Raw genomic sequence first — 13,344 nt, 5'->3', positions numbered from 1 at the left:
GTCTTCGGTGTTCTGAGGTCCAACCCAATCAGGGGACTGCAAAATATGTCCAACCTCTCTATTAACCTCGAAAACACCCTTTTCAAGCTCTGACTGACCGCCATGGTGGTGAATCTATCATCCACATTCATCATCCACAAGGGACCTGTTCTGTTCCAATGCTCTCAGACTGCACCTTTCCTTTCTTCCTTCCTCTCTAGATATGTGAAAGCTAGTTTAAAATGTGAAGTTTGTGCTTTATTATCAAAGAAAAATAAGGCATTGTTGTGGTTAGACATAACAAGATATTATGATGTGCATGTTTTCAGCTTTTATTTTTTTATTTTTTGTAATTTCCTTCTGAAAATAGCAGATGGAAACTTTACTCAAGTACAAACGCGTGTGGGCCAGAGGTTAATGCTACCTTGCGCTGTATTCATCTGCGTCTATGTGAAAGAAAACTAGAGACATGGATATGATTCACAACATTTTGCATGTCTTTTCGTGTGTGTGTGCGATAGAGAGAGGTCACATCTGTTTTCAGGCACAGAACATGGGCTTTGTCAAAAGCACTCTTCACTCTCCCTCGAAGGCATGCTGAGAAGTCACCTCTCTCTTTCGAGTCCCCCTCTCCTCGCGACAGCAGAGCCGCTTTTGCTTTCCTTCAGCACCACTTCCCCTCCTATTCTCTCTCTCTCTATCCCCTACATCCCCGAAACGCTTACCAGCGAGCGTCAGCGCAGAGAGATGACGAGCAATTTGGGGAAATAAATCACGTTTCAGAGCAATTTATTCCTTCGAAAAATAGAGGATGATGAGAACATAACATAGGCAGTAAAGAAGGAAAAGGAGGAATCACAAATTATTATAACCTAACGCACAAGTTCGTCAGCGGTCCAGCTGTCGGCATATTTCATTTATTTCGGGTTAATTGCACATTTACTGTAGACTAGCTATGTCGCAGCGTGAGGATATTGAAAAAGGCAGGGGGGGTAGGCTGCTGAGAGAGAGGGAGATAGCCTTGGCAGCACATTATTATAATGATGCTGAGTGAGTGACTGATCCACGCATTCAAATTGGGCTGGCGACTTTAATTTGGAACTACAATTCAGCAAGGGCGATATTGTATTTTCGTCTGCTTCTGGAAGGCATCGGGAGGAACCTGCAAATTGCACGAAAAATGCTCCAAGTAGCGCCTTTTATCAGGCTCGGAAGAAAGAAAGCGGAGCAAAGGACAGCATCGAGGTAAGGTGAATGTGGATCGTTTTGCCAGGGGAGGATTGTCAGTAGCCTAGCTTGGTACTTCATTGTGGATTAGTTTGGGTGAGGCTTGCGTGCAGATAATCTAACAAGTCAAAACTACAGTGTTGTCTAAAGTAGGCCTACTAAATGCACAAAACTTGTTTGGAAGGTAAACATCCACAAAAAAATAATGTGAAGGGTAAAGAAATCGATAAGGTTATAAATGTGGTTAGCTTCTCGGTCTTGCATTCCCCCAAAATCAAGCGATTATTTCATATGAATAGCATACTAAAGGAACATAGCCTACCAGAGGACCAATTGATGTATGCACTTTCAATAGCAAATTTAGGCACACTTGAATTGCCTATAGAACGTTGGAATTAGGCTACATTTCGTGCATTTAGCCTATTCAGGTGCTAATGGCAGAGCTAACAGGTTGGGAGAGTGGTTACTTCCCGTGTAAGTTACCTGTGCGTGACACATTCTGCTTGTGTGTTTGTGTTTGCGTGCGTGAGCCAGTGTGCGTGTCGCTATAAATGCAGAACATTAGCAGATAAGACAGTCAACCAGGGTGCTATAGCCTATGGATAAAATGTATTTGGTTGTGGCACTAATTTTCAGTGATACTGCTGTATTGTCTTTTTCTGGCATTCTCCCCTTTATGACAGGTGTGATATCAGGCCCTTTGGGTAGGCTATACTAGAGTGCCAGTAAAGGTTGAAAGGCTCAATGAAGTGGGTCTGCCCACAAAGTACCTTTACAATATCCCACTTACACATGTTCTGGCCAGCAAAACCCAAAATATACCTATAACAATTACCTGACTAAACCAACTAACTAAAATATCAATGTATAAATTATGACAAATACCAATAAGCTCTTGGCGACTAGGCCTATCCGATGGATTCCCTAGGCTCACTTGCGGTTTAAAGATTACCGTCTCTATATATTTCAGCCTCACACAATATCTCATCTGCTCAGTCAGTCCCAGCCCTTAATCAGACATTTGTGCTATTTCCTCGACTTGGCACAACACATCGGGGAGATTGACTGACACTGACTCCACCGGTTTAGCTTTAGAAAACAGGGATACAGCCCAACGAGGAACTCATTCTTTGTGAGATTGCTTTTCCTTGACATTTTTACGTCGCATGTGGCGCGAGCTTAGGCGCTTCTTAGGTTTTCCATCACAACAGAGCAGCTCTAAATGCCTGTAGATGTATTAGAGTTGCAGTGTAATGATTTATCTATCCTTTTAGAGGCTGAGTTCCCCCCTGAGCCCCCTCTCTCTACTGGACCCATCAGCCTACCCTCTCCATTTCCCTCTTTCTAATTTGCTCTACCTCCTTTCGTCTCTCCTCTCTCTCTTTACCTCTGTCTTTTTCTCTGTCGATGGGCACATGCATCATTTATGGCTGTTGGAGGATGGTCTTAAAGTCAGAGAAAAATTCCCCAGGTATTGACAATGACTTAAGACAGAAGTATAGCGCCTCATCCATTGAGGGGCAGAACAGCAGGCACCATTATGAGTGATCAATCACACTCTTTTCTTCCTTCCTTACCTAAATGGAGTATACAAGGATCTGGTTGGAGGCACGCAGGAACAAATGAATCATTTGGGAATGGGTCTTGATTTCTTCATGCAAATACATACCTTGCTTAACTCTCTGACTCTGAATATGCACTGAGCAAAAATATAAACGCAACTGTGTTGGTCCCATGTATCGTGAGCTGAGATAAAAGATCCAAGACATACGCACAAAAAGCTTATTTCTCTCAAATGTTCACCTTGTACCACTCTAAAATGTGCAGTTTTGTCACACAACACAATGCCACAGATGTCTCAAGTTTTGAGGGGGCGTGCAATTAGCATGCTGACTGCAGGAATGTCATTCAGAGCGGTTGCCAGAGAATTGAATATTAATTTCTTTACTATAAGCCAACATCGTTTGAGAGAATTTGGCAGTAGGTCCAACCAGCCTCACAACTGCAGACCACATGTAACCATGCCAGCCCAGGACCTCCACATCCGTTTTTTTCACTTGCGGGATGATCTGAGACCAGCTGATGAAACTGTGGGTTTGCACAACCAAAGAATTTTGGCACAAACGGTCAGAAACCGTCCCAGGAAAGCTCATCTGCGTGCTCATCATCCTCACCAGGGTCTTGACCTGACTGCAGTTAGGCGTCCATCCGACTTCAGTGGGCAAATGCTCACCTTCGATGACTACTGGCACGCTGGAGAAGTGTGCTCTTCACGGATGAATCCCAGTTTCAACTGTACCTGGGAGATGGCAAACAACGTGTGGGCTAGCGGTTTGCTGATGTCAGCGTTGTGAACAGCGTGCACCATGGTGGCGGTGGGGTTATGATATGGGCAGGCATAAGCTACGGACCACGAACACAATTTCATTTTATCAATGGCCTATTTTGAATGCACATAGATATTGTGACAAGATCCTGAGGCCCATTGTCATGTCATTCATCCGCCGCCATCACCTCATGTTTCAACATGATAATGCACAGCCCCATGTCGCAAGGATCTGTATATAATTCCTGGAATCTGAAAATGTCCCACTTCTTCCATGGCCTGCATACTCACCAGACATGTCACCCATTGAGCATATTTGGGATGCTCTGGATCGATGTGTACGACAGCGTGTTCCAGTTCCCGCCGATATCCAGCAACTTTGCACCGCCATTGAAGAGGAGTGGGATAACATTCCAAAGGGCACAAACAACAGCCTGACCAACTCAATGTGAAGGAGATGTGTCGCGCTGCATGAGGGATATGGTGGTCACACCAGATACTGACTGGTTTTCTGATCCACGCCCCTACCTTATTTTAAAAGGTATTCTGTGACCAACAGATGCATATCTGTATTCTCAGTCATGTGAAATCCATAGATTAGGGTCTAGTAAATGTATTTCAATTGACTGATTTCCTTATGAACTGTAATTTTGATATTGTTGCATGTTGTGTTTTATATTTTTTGTTCAGTGTAAATTCATCCCATTTTTAACTGGGTTATTATGGCAGAGTTTTCCTGGTGTCATTTGAGGAAAAACCTTTTTTTAAGAATCCTGGGCTTTTCTATTTATACAGAGAACGAAGCCAAATGTATTCTTGGGCAGTTTATCCTTATTACTCAGTGAAGTCATTTGAATATGGCATGGGCACATTAACGGAGAGAGGTTGAACACGTACTTCCTCTGCAAACACAGTGATGAAAATGTGTGCATAATGATAGTATATTGTTATTATCTTTACTGAGGGCCTCTGCAAACATGAACGTACAGTATAATCAGCATATGCATTTACCAGCCACCCTAATTACATTACTACTCAATGTTCAGTATTGTTGTCATTAGCATATGCATTTACCAGTCCTATGATATGCTAATTACATTACTACTCAATGTTCAGTATTGCTGTCATTAGCATATGCATTTACCAGTACTATGATATGCTAATTACATTACTACTCAATGTTCAGTATTGCTGTCATTAGCATATGCATTTACCAGTACTATGATATGCTAAATACATTACTACTCAATGTTCAGTATTGCTGTCATTAGCATATGCATTTACCAGTACTATGATATGCTAATTACATTACTACTCAGTGTAGTGGTTAGAGCGATAGGCCAGTAACCGGAAGGTTGCTGGATCGAATCCCCGAGCTGACAAGGTCAAAATCTGTCGTTCTGCCCCTGAGCAAGGCAGTTAACCCACTGTTCCCCGGGCGCTGAAGACGTGGATGTCGATTAAAGCAACCCTCCGCACCTCTCCGATTCAGAGGGGTTGGGTTAATTGCGGAAGACACATTTTAGTTGAAGGCATTCAGTTGACTAGGTATCCCCCTTTCCCTTTCCTTTTCACTATGGTTAGCATTAGCAATAGGCAGTTGCAACTTTCTGTCAAACCATTCTTTGCCCCCCCCCTCCAACCGAAGCATCCGGTTGGCGTTTCCCCTCACTACCAAGTACTGTATGGTGATGAGATGAAGCACAGTGGTTGGCAGCAGGAGAAGATGGTGAGAGATGGATTTTGGCCGACATTCTGCACATTCTTTCATCGATGAAAGATTTGATCTCAATACAGTTTTCTGTTTCCAAAACTAGAATCTGTAACAAACAGGGTGGACTGCAAAGGCGTAAGCCTTTGCCAAAGTTTTTTACAAGTGCATTGTTTAAGAGTGCAAGGGTGAATTTAGTTATTGCACACGTGCACTTCACAGAGTAGGTGTTCCCTAACGGAAATATTCAAATAAATGCTAGAATGCACCAATAGGATCTCACTAGTTCGTGCTTGGCTCTGCCCACTATGATTAATTTTCTCCCATTGGAAAGGACAGGCTCTGGTGTATCTGCCTTTGAGCAGCCATGTTGCCTATGTCATCAGGAAGGGAAAAATAAGAGGCAAGAGAGAACGAGAGCCTTAGGGTTTGTGTCCTCACATTGACACCCCTCCCTCGATCCCTCTCTTCTCCTCCATCCTCCTCTCTCACTCAGTGACAGCTGGCAGCCAGTAGGGCACAGTGGACATGCCAGCACAAGTGCAGACATTTGCCAACTCACAGAGACATACATATAGAACATGACTAATTCACACACAGCTCTCTCTCTTTCACTCACTCTCCCTTTTTCTCACACACACATACCGTACACACTCAATGGAGCGTACATATACATATTACGTAAAGCCCACAGTCAATACGCTGCACCATATTGAGAAACTGGATTATAGTAACAGGATTCAGTGTACTCTAATTGTTGCTAATAATGCAGTCAGTGTATTAAGACCACACTAGCTGAGCTGAGCGTCCCCTTCCTCCTAAAGCCCTGACAGAGTGTACATTGCTCTCCTGGTCTAGTCCTTTAGAGCATTGACCCCATTTAATTCAACAATTTACACAAGGAACACGTGCTCCGATCACTTTAGCATGCTACCGGCCATTCTGCACATCATGTAGTGTCTCGGGTCCTTGAAGTCCAACAGCACAGTTCTTTTTAGGTTAGTCCACAGCCATCCTGGTTAATTGGTACAGGAAAGTCCGACTTTTGAAGAATGCACAATAACTTTTGATTAAGTGTCGGATTAAAAAAAGAACCTGCTGTTGGTTGTTTATTTTTAATTGGTGTGTCACACTTACAGTCACAATTCTTCAAACCTCTGCGCTGGTTTTAAGAAGACTTTCGGGAAATAGTGTTGCCAATGAAAATGAGTGGGGTTTTGTTTTCGGTGGATGACAATTACCAAACCATCATTGCTGCTGCGGAGGTGAGAATATATTTCCATAATTAGCCTAAATGCATATCAGTGGTGCATGTTGGCCTGAAATGGTAATTCAGCACTTAAGGCATTTTGACTCTGAAACCCTCAAGTGTTTTGAGACTTGCATACAAATAAGAAGAAATACTTTATAATAGCATACTATTTTAGATGCTCCTGAGTGAAAACAAAAAGTGAGAAGGCATTTCTTGATATAACACAGCAACAAACAGAACCAGTCAAAAGTTTGGACACACCTACTATTTCAAGGGTTTTTCTTTATTTTTACTATTTTCTACATTGTAGAATAATAGTGAAGACATCAGAACTATGAAATAACACACATGGAATCATGTAGTAATAAAAAAAAAGTGTTAAACAAATCAAAAGATATTTAGATTTTAGATTCTTCAAAGTAGCCACCCTTTGCCTTGATGACCGCTTTGTACACTCTTGGCATTCTCTCAACCAGCTTCATCTGGAATGCTTTTCCAACAGTCTTTTTTGAAGGAGTTCCCACATATGCTGAGCACTTGTTGGCTGCTTTTCCTTCACTCTGCGCTTCAACTCATCCAAAACCATCTCATTTGGGTTGAGGTCGGGTGATTGTGGAGGACAGGTCATCTGATGCAGCACTCCATCACTCTCCTTCTTGGTCAAATAGCCCTTACACAGCATGGAGGTGTGTTTTGGGTCATTGTCCTGTTGAAAAACAAATGATAGTCCCACTAAGCGCAAACCAGATGGGATGGCGTATCGTTGCAGAAGGCTGTGGTAGTCATGCTGGTTAAGTGTGCCTTGAATTCTAAATAAATCACTAACAGTGTCACCAGCAAAGCACCCCCACACCATAACAACTCCTCCTCCATGCTTTACGGTGGGAACTGCACATGCAGAGATCATCCGTTCACCTACTCTGTGTCTCACAAAGACACAGCGGTTGGAACCAAACATTTTGGACTCATCAGATTTCCACCTGTCTAATGTCCATTGCTCATGTTTCTTCCGAAGAAAGTCTATTCTTTCTTATTGGTGTCCTTTAGTAGTGGTGTCTTTGCAACAATTTCGACCATGAAGGCCTGATTCACGCAATCTCCTCTGAACAGTTGATGTTGAGATGTGTCTGTTACTTGAACTCTGTGAAGCATTTATTTGGGCTGCAATTTCTTAGGCTGGTAACTCTAATGAACTTATCCTCTGCAGCAGAGGTAACTCTGGGTCTTCCTTTCCTGTGGCGGTCCTCATGAGAGCCAGTTTCATAATAGCGCTTGATGGTTTTTGCGACTGCAGTTCTTTAAATTTTCCGGATTAACTGACCTTCATGTCTTAAAGTAATGATGGTCTGGCGTTTCTCTTTGATTAGTTGAGCTGTTCTTGCCATAATATGGACTTGGTCTTTTACCAAATAGGTCCTTGTCACAACACAACTGATTGGCTCAAACGCATTAAGAAGGAAAGAAATTCCACAAATTAACTTTTAACAAGGCACACCTGTTAATTGAAATGCATTCCAGGTGACTACCTCATGAAGCTGGTTGAGAGAATGCCAAGAGTGTACAAAGCTGTTTTCAATGCAACGGGTGGCTACTTTGAAGAATATCAAATATATCAAATATATTTTATTTGTTTCACACTGTTTTGGTTACTACATGATTCTATATGTGTTATATCATAGTTTTGATGTCTTCACTATTATTCTACGGTGTAGAAAATAGTACAAATCAAGAAAAACCTATGAATGAGTAGGTGTGTCCACACTTTCGACTGGTACTGTAATACATTCAGAATCAGACCTTTACTAAAAAACTCACACAAAAACCAAGAAGAAAAGCACAATGAGATGTTTTATTAAAGATTAGAAATTACACTGAGCAAAAATATAAACACAACATCCAACAATTTCTAATATGTTACTGAGTTACAGTTCATATAAGGAAATCAGTCAATTTAAATACATTCATTAGGTCCTAATCTATGGATTGGGGCGGGGGCGTGGACTGGGGCGTAGATCAGAAAACCGGTCAGTATCTGGCGTGACCACCATTTGCCTCATGCATCGCGACATATCTACTTCGCATAGAGTTTATCAGTCTGTTGATTGTGGCCTGTGGAATGCTGTCCCAATACTCTTCAATGGATGTGAGAAGTTGCTGGATATTGGCTGGAACTGGAACACGCTGTCGTACATATTGATCCAGAGCATCCCAAACATGATCATGGGTGACATGTCTGGTGAGTATGCAGGCTATGGAAGAACTGGGACATTTTCAGCTTCCAGAAATTGTCTACAGATCCTTACAACATGGGGCCGTGCATTATCATACTGAAACACGAGGTGATGACGGCGAATGAATGGCGCGATGATGGGCCTCAGGATCTCGTCATGGTATCTTTGTGCATTCAAATTGCCATCGATTAAAATGCAATTGTGTTAGTTGTCCATAGCTTATGCCTGCCCATACCTTTACCCCACCGCCAACATGGGGCACTCTGTTCACAACATTGACATAAGCAAACTGCTAGCCCACATGACCATATCTGCCCAGTACAGTTGAAACCGGGATTCATCCGTGAAAAGCACACTTCTCCAGCATTCCAGTGACCATAGTAGGTGAGAATTTGCCCACTGAAGTCGGTTACGACACCAAACCGCAGGCAGGTCAAGACCGTGGTGAGGACGATGAGCACGCAGATGAGCTTCCCTGAGATGGTTTCTGACAGTTTGTGCAGAAATTCGTTGGTTGTGCACACCCACAGTTTCATAAGCTGTCCGGGTGGCTGGTCTCAGATGATCCAGCAGGTGAAGAAGTCCGATGTGGAGGGCCTGGGCTGGCGTGGTTACACGTGGTTGTGAGGCCGGTTGGACGCACTGCCAAATTCTGGCAAACAACTTTGCGGCTTATAGTAGAGAAATTAACATTACATTTTTTGGCAACAGCTCTGGTGGACATTCAGCATGCCAATGTTGTTGTATGACAAAACTGCACATTTTAGAGTGGCCTTTTATTGTCCCCAGCACAATCTGCACCTGTGTAATGATCATGCTGTTTAATCAGCTTCTTGATATGCCACACCTGTCAGGTGGATGGATTATCTTGGCAAAGGAGAAATGCTCACTAACAGGGATGTAAACAAATTTGTGCTCAAACATTTTAAGAAATAAGCTTTTTATGTGTATGGAAAATGTCTGGGATCTTTTATTTCAGATCATAAAATATGGTTAAGTTTCTTTGATCAAACCTGCAGACAACTCTGTAAAGGTATCGTCAAGGAAAGGTCTCCACAGACTCTTTCTGGTTCTAATAATGATATTTCATCAACACTTCATGGCAAAGTTTTCATATCAAAATTCTGACAGACTCTTGATTTCAAATTCCCAGAGATATGTTCGAGCCCTCTTCCCCAAATGGGACATGACATTTGGGTTGGTTTGATGTTTGTGAGGGGGCTGGAGGTTTAAAAAAAAAAACGTTGATCTGATCACTCTGGGCTTTCTGGAGGGCTGGGTTACAGACCTCTCCACCAGATTATGAAAGTACAGATGCCAGCCTTTGCAAACACATGAGATTATGGCTACGCAAATACAGAGCGGGCGCAGACAAGATTATAGTACAAGATTAGGACCATGCATGGTCTCACACACACTTTCACATATAAACACCCCTACACATTTTTACAGTTGTGTCCGGAAACACATCTACGTGAGATTCCACATATAAAACGCACACGTAAACACATGCATTCAATAGCTATGTGTAATCCGGGATTATTACGGGCAGTGCTTGTCCAACACTTCATATTAAAGCCACACACAATGCAGTAGCAGATTAGAGGGAGGCAGAAATAGAAAGAAAATGAAGTAGACGGACAGGATCAAGCTGAAGATGAAAACACAGGGACGAGAGCGTAGATACAGTAATGAATAGAGAGGGAGGAAGACTTGTTGAGAGAGAGAGAGAGAGAGAGAGAGAGAGAGAGAGAGAGAGAGAGAGAGAGAGAGAGAGAGAGAGAGAGAGAGAGATTTGTCGGGGCTCTGTGGAAGTGTGAGACAGTTTGCATGCCTTCCAGCCATCCTATCAGATGGATTTCTTTGTGACCGCTATTTTAATCATCAACATTAATTAATGACAGGCGAGCTGGCATGTTTGCTCTAATTTGGCTTGGTTGTTTTTCTGATGTTGTGAGTTGCATCATGGACTTCTCCCGTGAGGCTTCCAGTTCCTCTACTCCTTGAGGGAACTACAGGTTTTTGAGTTAAACATATAGATCAAATGCTGTGTGTTTACAACTCTGACAGGTCAAAACGTAAAGGATGTGTTCATAAAACAAATTTACTAAGTATTTTTGTTTTCTTTCGAAGGAAATGGTAGATGAATAATTTATTCCTCTGTGCCTGGTTATAAAGTGTCTGGGAAAGAAGCATTAATCCAATCACAAAGTAGATTTTTCTGTATTCTCTTAAATCAGGTGAGCAATGTAGCACAATGGTTTCTTGGATTCCGTCAGTTCAGAGCCGCCGGAAAATGTGTGGTGAGACAGAATTTGCCCCAGTACCTTTTCAATCTGGTGTGGCACACCACTTTCAAAGCAGCAGCACCAAAGTCGTTTACATATTCATTAGTTCATGTCATACAAAAACATAGAAAAAAACGTGTTGCAATGGAAAAGAAAGCAGGCGTTTCTTATTGGGCAAGTTGACAGAGTATCTCCCCCAAACTAGCTGTTATTGGCAGAGAGGTTTCCCACTGGGCACATATGTCAGTTCAAGGTCTAGTTTTGATTTACATTTGGTTGAGTTGTCAACTAACGTGAATTCAAGGTGAAATCAACAAAACATTTCACCATGTCTTCGGATTTAAGTTAAAAGTTGGGTGAAAACATTATGACATTCCCTTACATTGATGACTTTTTTCAAATGCTATCAGTTTTCCACATTGATTCACACGTCACATGACGTGGAAACAACATTGATTAAACCAGTTTTTGCCCAGTGGGTTGTAACTCTCTTTCTTATTGGTCTATTAACTGTGATGTCACCGGGCAGGCCAAAACTCCATACCACCAAAACAGGCTGAAATTTCAGGCAGTCTTTTCAAACAGCTCTTACACTAAAAAGGGCATTATCATAATTTTCATAATTTCACACTATTGTTCCAACCTCATAGTGTGTAAATACTGTATATATAAAACACAGAAAAATCACGTTTTTGAGTGCATTGGGCCTTTAAAGACATTCTTTGCATATTGCTCAGCTCTGCTATAGTAGTTCACAAAACTACAGAGTATATGTTCTCCATTGAAGTTGTCTTTGGCTTTTTTATATATCTATATCAGATTCAGAATGAATATTAACAAGGTTTGTGGTAGTTTGAAAGGGCTTGATCCACGTTAGGCCAGGAGTGTTTCCAATTCACATGACCCGACCAGAAAAACCTCAGCCCTAAAGTCACAGCACAGATAAAAAGGGAAGCTATCGATACTAATAATATTTTGTCATAGCATACGAATAGGACCCAGAGTTTTACCTTACCAGGTCACGAGATCAGGAAAAACTCCAGGCCACAGAAAAGACACTTCCAAATTTTGCCACAACACTTTTGAAACTGTGGTGCCACCTCTGTACCGGTTACCCTATATAGCTGGTTATTTCTCTACCATTTTCCAGAGAGACCCGTTCTGAGCCACAGTTTGAGGATTTGACAGGAGACTGAGTGGAGACTAAAGAGATATTCAGAGGTAACTGAGCCCACAGCCAGTCCCAGCTGTTTTATAGCGCCCCTGAGACGTCTGTGTGTGGATTACCTCAAATGATGCCCTTCATCTGAACTCTAAAGAAATTAAACCCATACTTGTGTTTTACTAGCCATATGGGGACATTTTCTCCATCAACCGACCAATCAATCAATCCTTCAATTCAACCCCTCGATCAATCATGTCTTAGTGGATGATGTGCGTTAAGCGGCAGACGAGCCGTCACGGGGATCTTAACGTAATGAGATAAGGCAGAGGACCACACCTAATTGGATTACATTAGCAGACCGCATTCACAACAACAGAGGAAGGCTTGAATTAAATAAGTCCCATTTTAAACACACATACGGTTTGTTGTAAAGATGAGACTGGATCAGGTGCAGGTGGATGGCCTTCCAGAAAGCTGCACTGGGAGGTGTGTGTGTGTGTGTGTGCGTGTGTGTGTGTGTGTGTGTGTGTGTGGCGAGTACAAACAGGCCCATGTGCACACAGACCTGTCTCTCCAGCAGCTTGGACAGGTTCATCCCTCTCTCCCTCCCTCCATCGCTAGTTGCCTCCTGCCACTGAGAAGTCCTCTCTGTGCTTCAGGCTCTGTCATCTCATTTGTGAAATGAACTACGATCATCAGTTGTGCTGGGGTTCAAATAGAGTTTTGTTGAGTCTCCTGGCTGTTTTTTGTTCTTCTCTCTGTCCTTGTATAGCCAGAGTGCAATTTTAACAAGGCTTCTGAATGAAACGTCTAACCACTAATTGTTTCTCCCTCAGTCTGTTGCGTTTCTACGGTAGTCTGGCTGCTGCCTTTTCTGTTGCTCTCAGGCCGTGAATAGAGTTAATACTCAAACACAAAGGTTCCAGTGTGTAGTCCGGTTCAGGTGACGCATTGGTAAAAACCAAACGTGGATCAAAAGAATATCTATGAGAGTGTATTGTACAGGCCTGTCACTGTGCCACTCATCTTGCTGGGAAGGGGAGGGGGCGTTGTCTGAGGAACAGACGTCTTTTCACAGTTCTACTGAAATAGTACAGAAGCATTGTGAGAGTGCCACCTTGAATTCTTGATATGCAATTTTGCAAAGTGTCTGACAACTAGAAGG

General features: G+C 42.5%; 1 protein-coding gene across 2 annotated transcripts in view; it reads left to right on the top strand.

The window, feature by feature from the left end:
* Positions 1-438: 438 nt before the first annotated feature.
* Positions 439-13,344, top strand: part of flrt1a (fibronectin leucine rich transmembrane protein 1a) — a 32,788-nt gene continuing 19,882 nt past the window's right edge. For both annotated transcript variants that reach the window (XM_071337959.1, XM_071337958.1), the window contains exon 1: positions 439-1,224. The gene's annotated coding sequence lies outside the window, so the exon portion shown is untranslated. The remainder of the gene's footprint in view (positions 1,225-13,344) is intronic.

The sequence above is a fragment of the Salvelinus alpinus genome, chromosome 13, assembly GCF_045679555.1.
Source record: "Salvelinus alpinus chromosome 13, SLU_Salpinus.1, whole genome shotgun sequence".
Classification (NCBI taxonomy): Eukaryota; Metazoa; Chordata; class Actinopteri; order Salmoniformes; family Salmonidae; genus Salvelinus; species Salvelinus alpinus.
The sequence above is the reverse complement of the archived record's forward strand: the minus strand, read 5'-3'. Positions and strand labels throughout refer to the sequence as shown.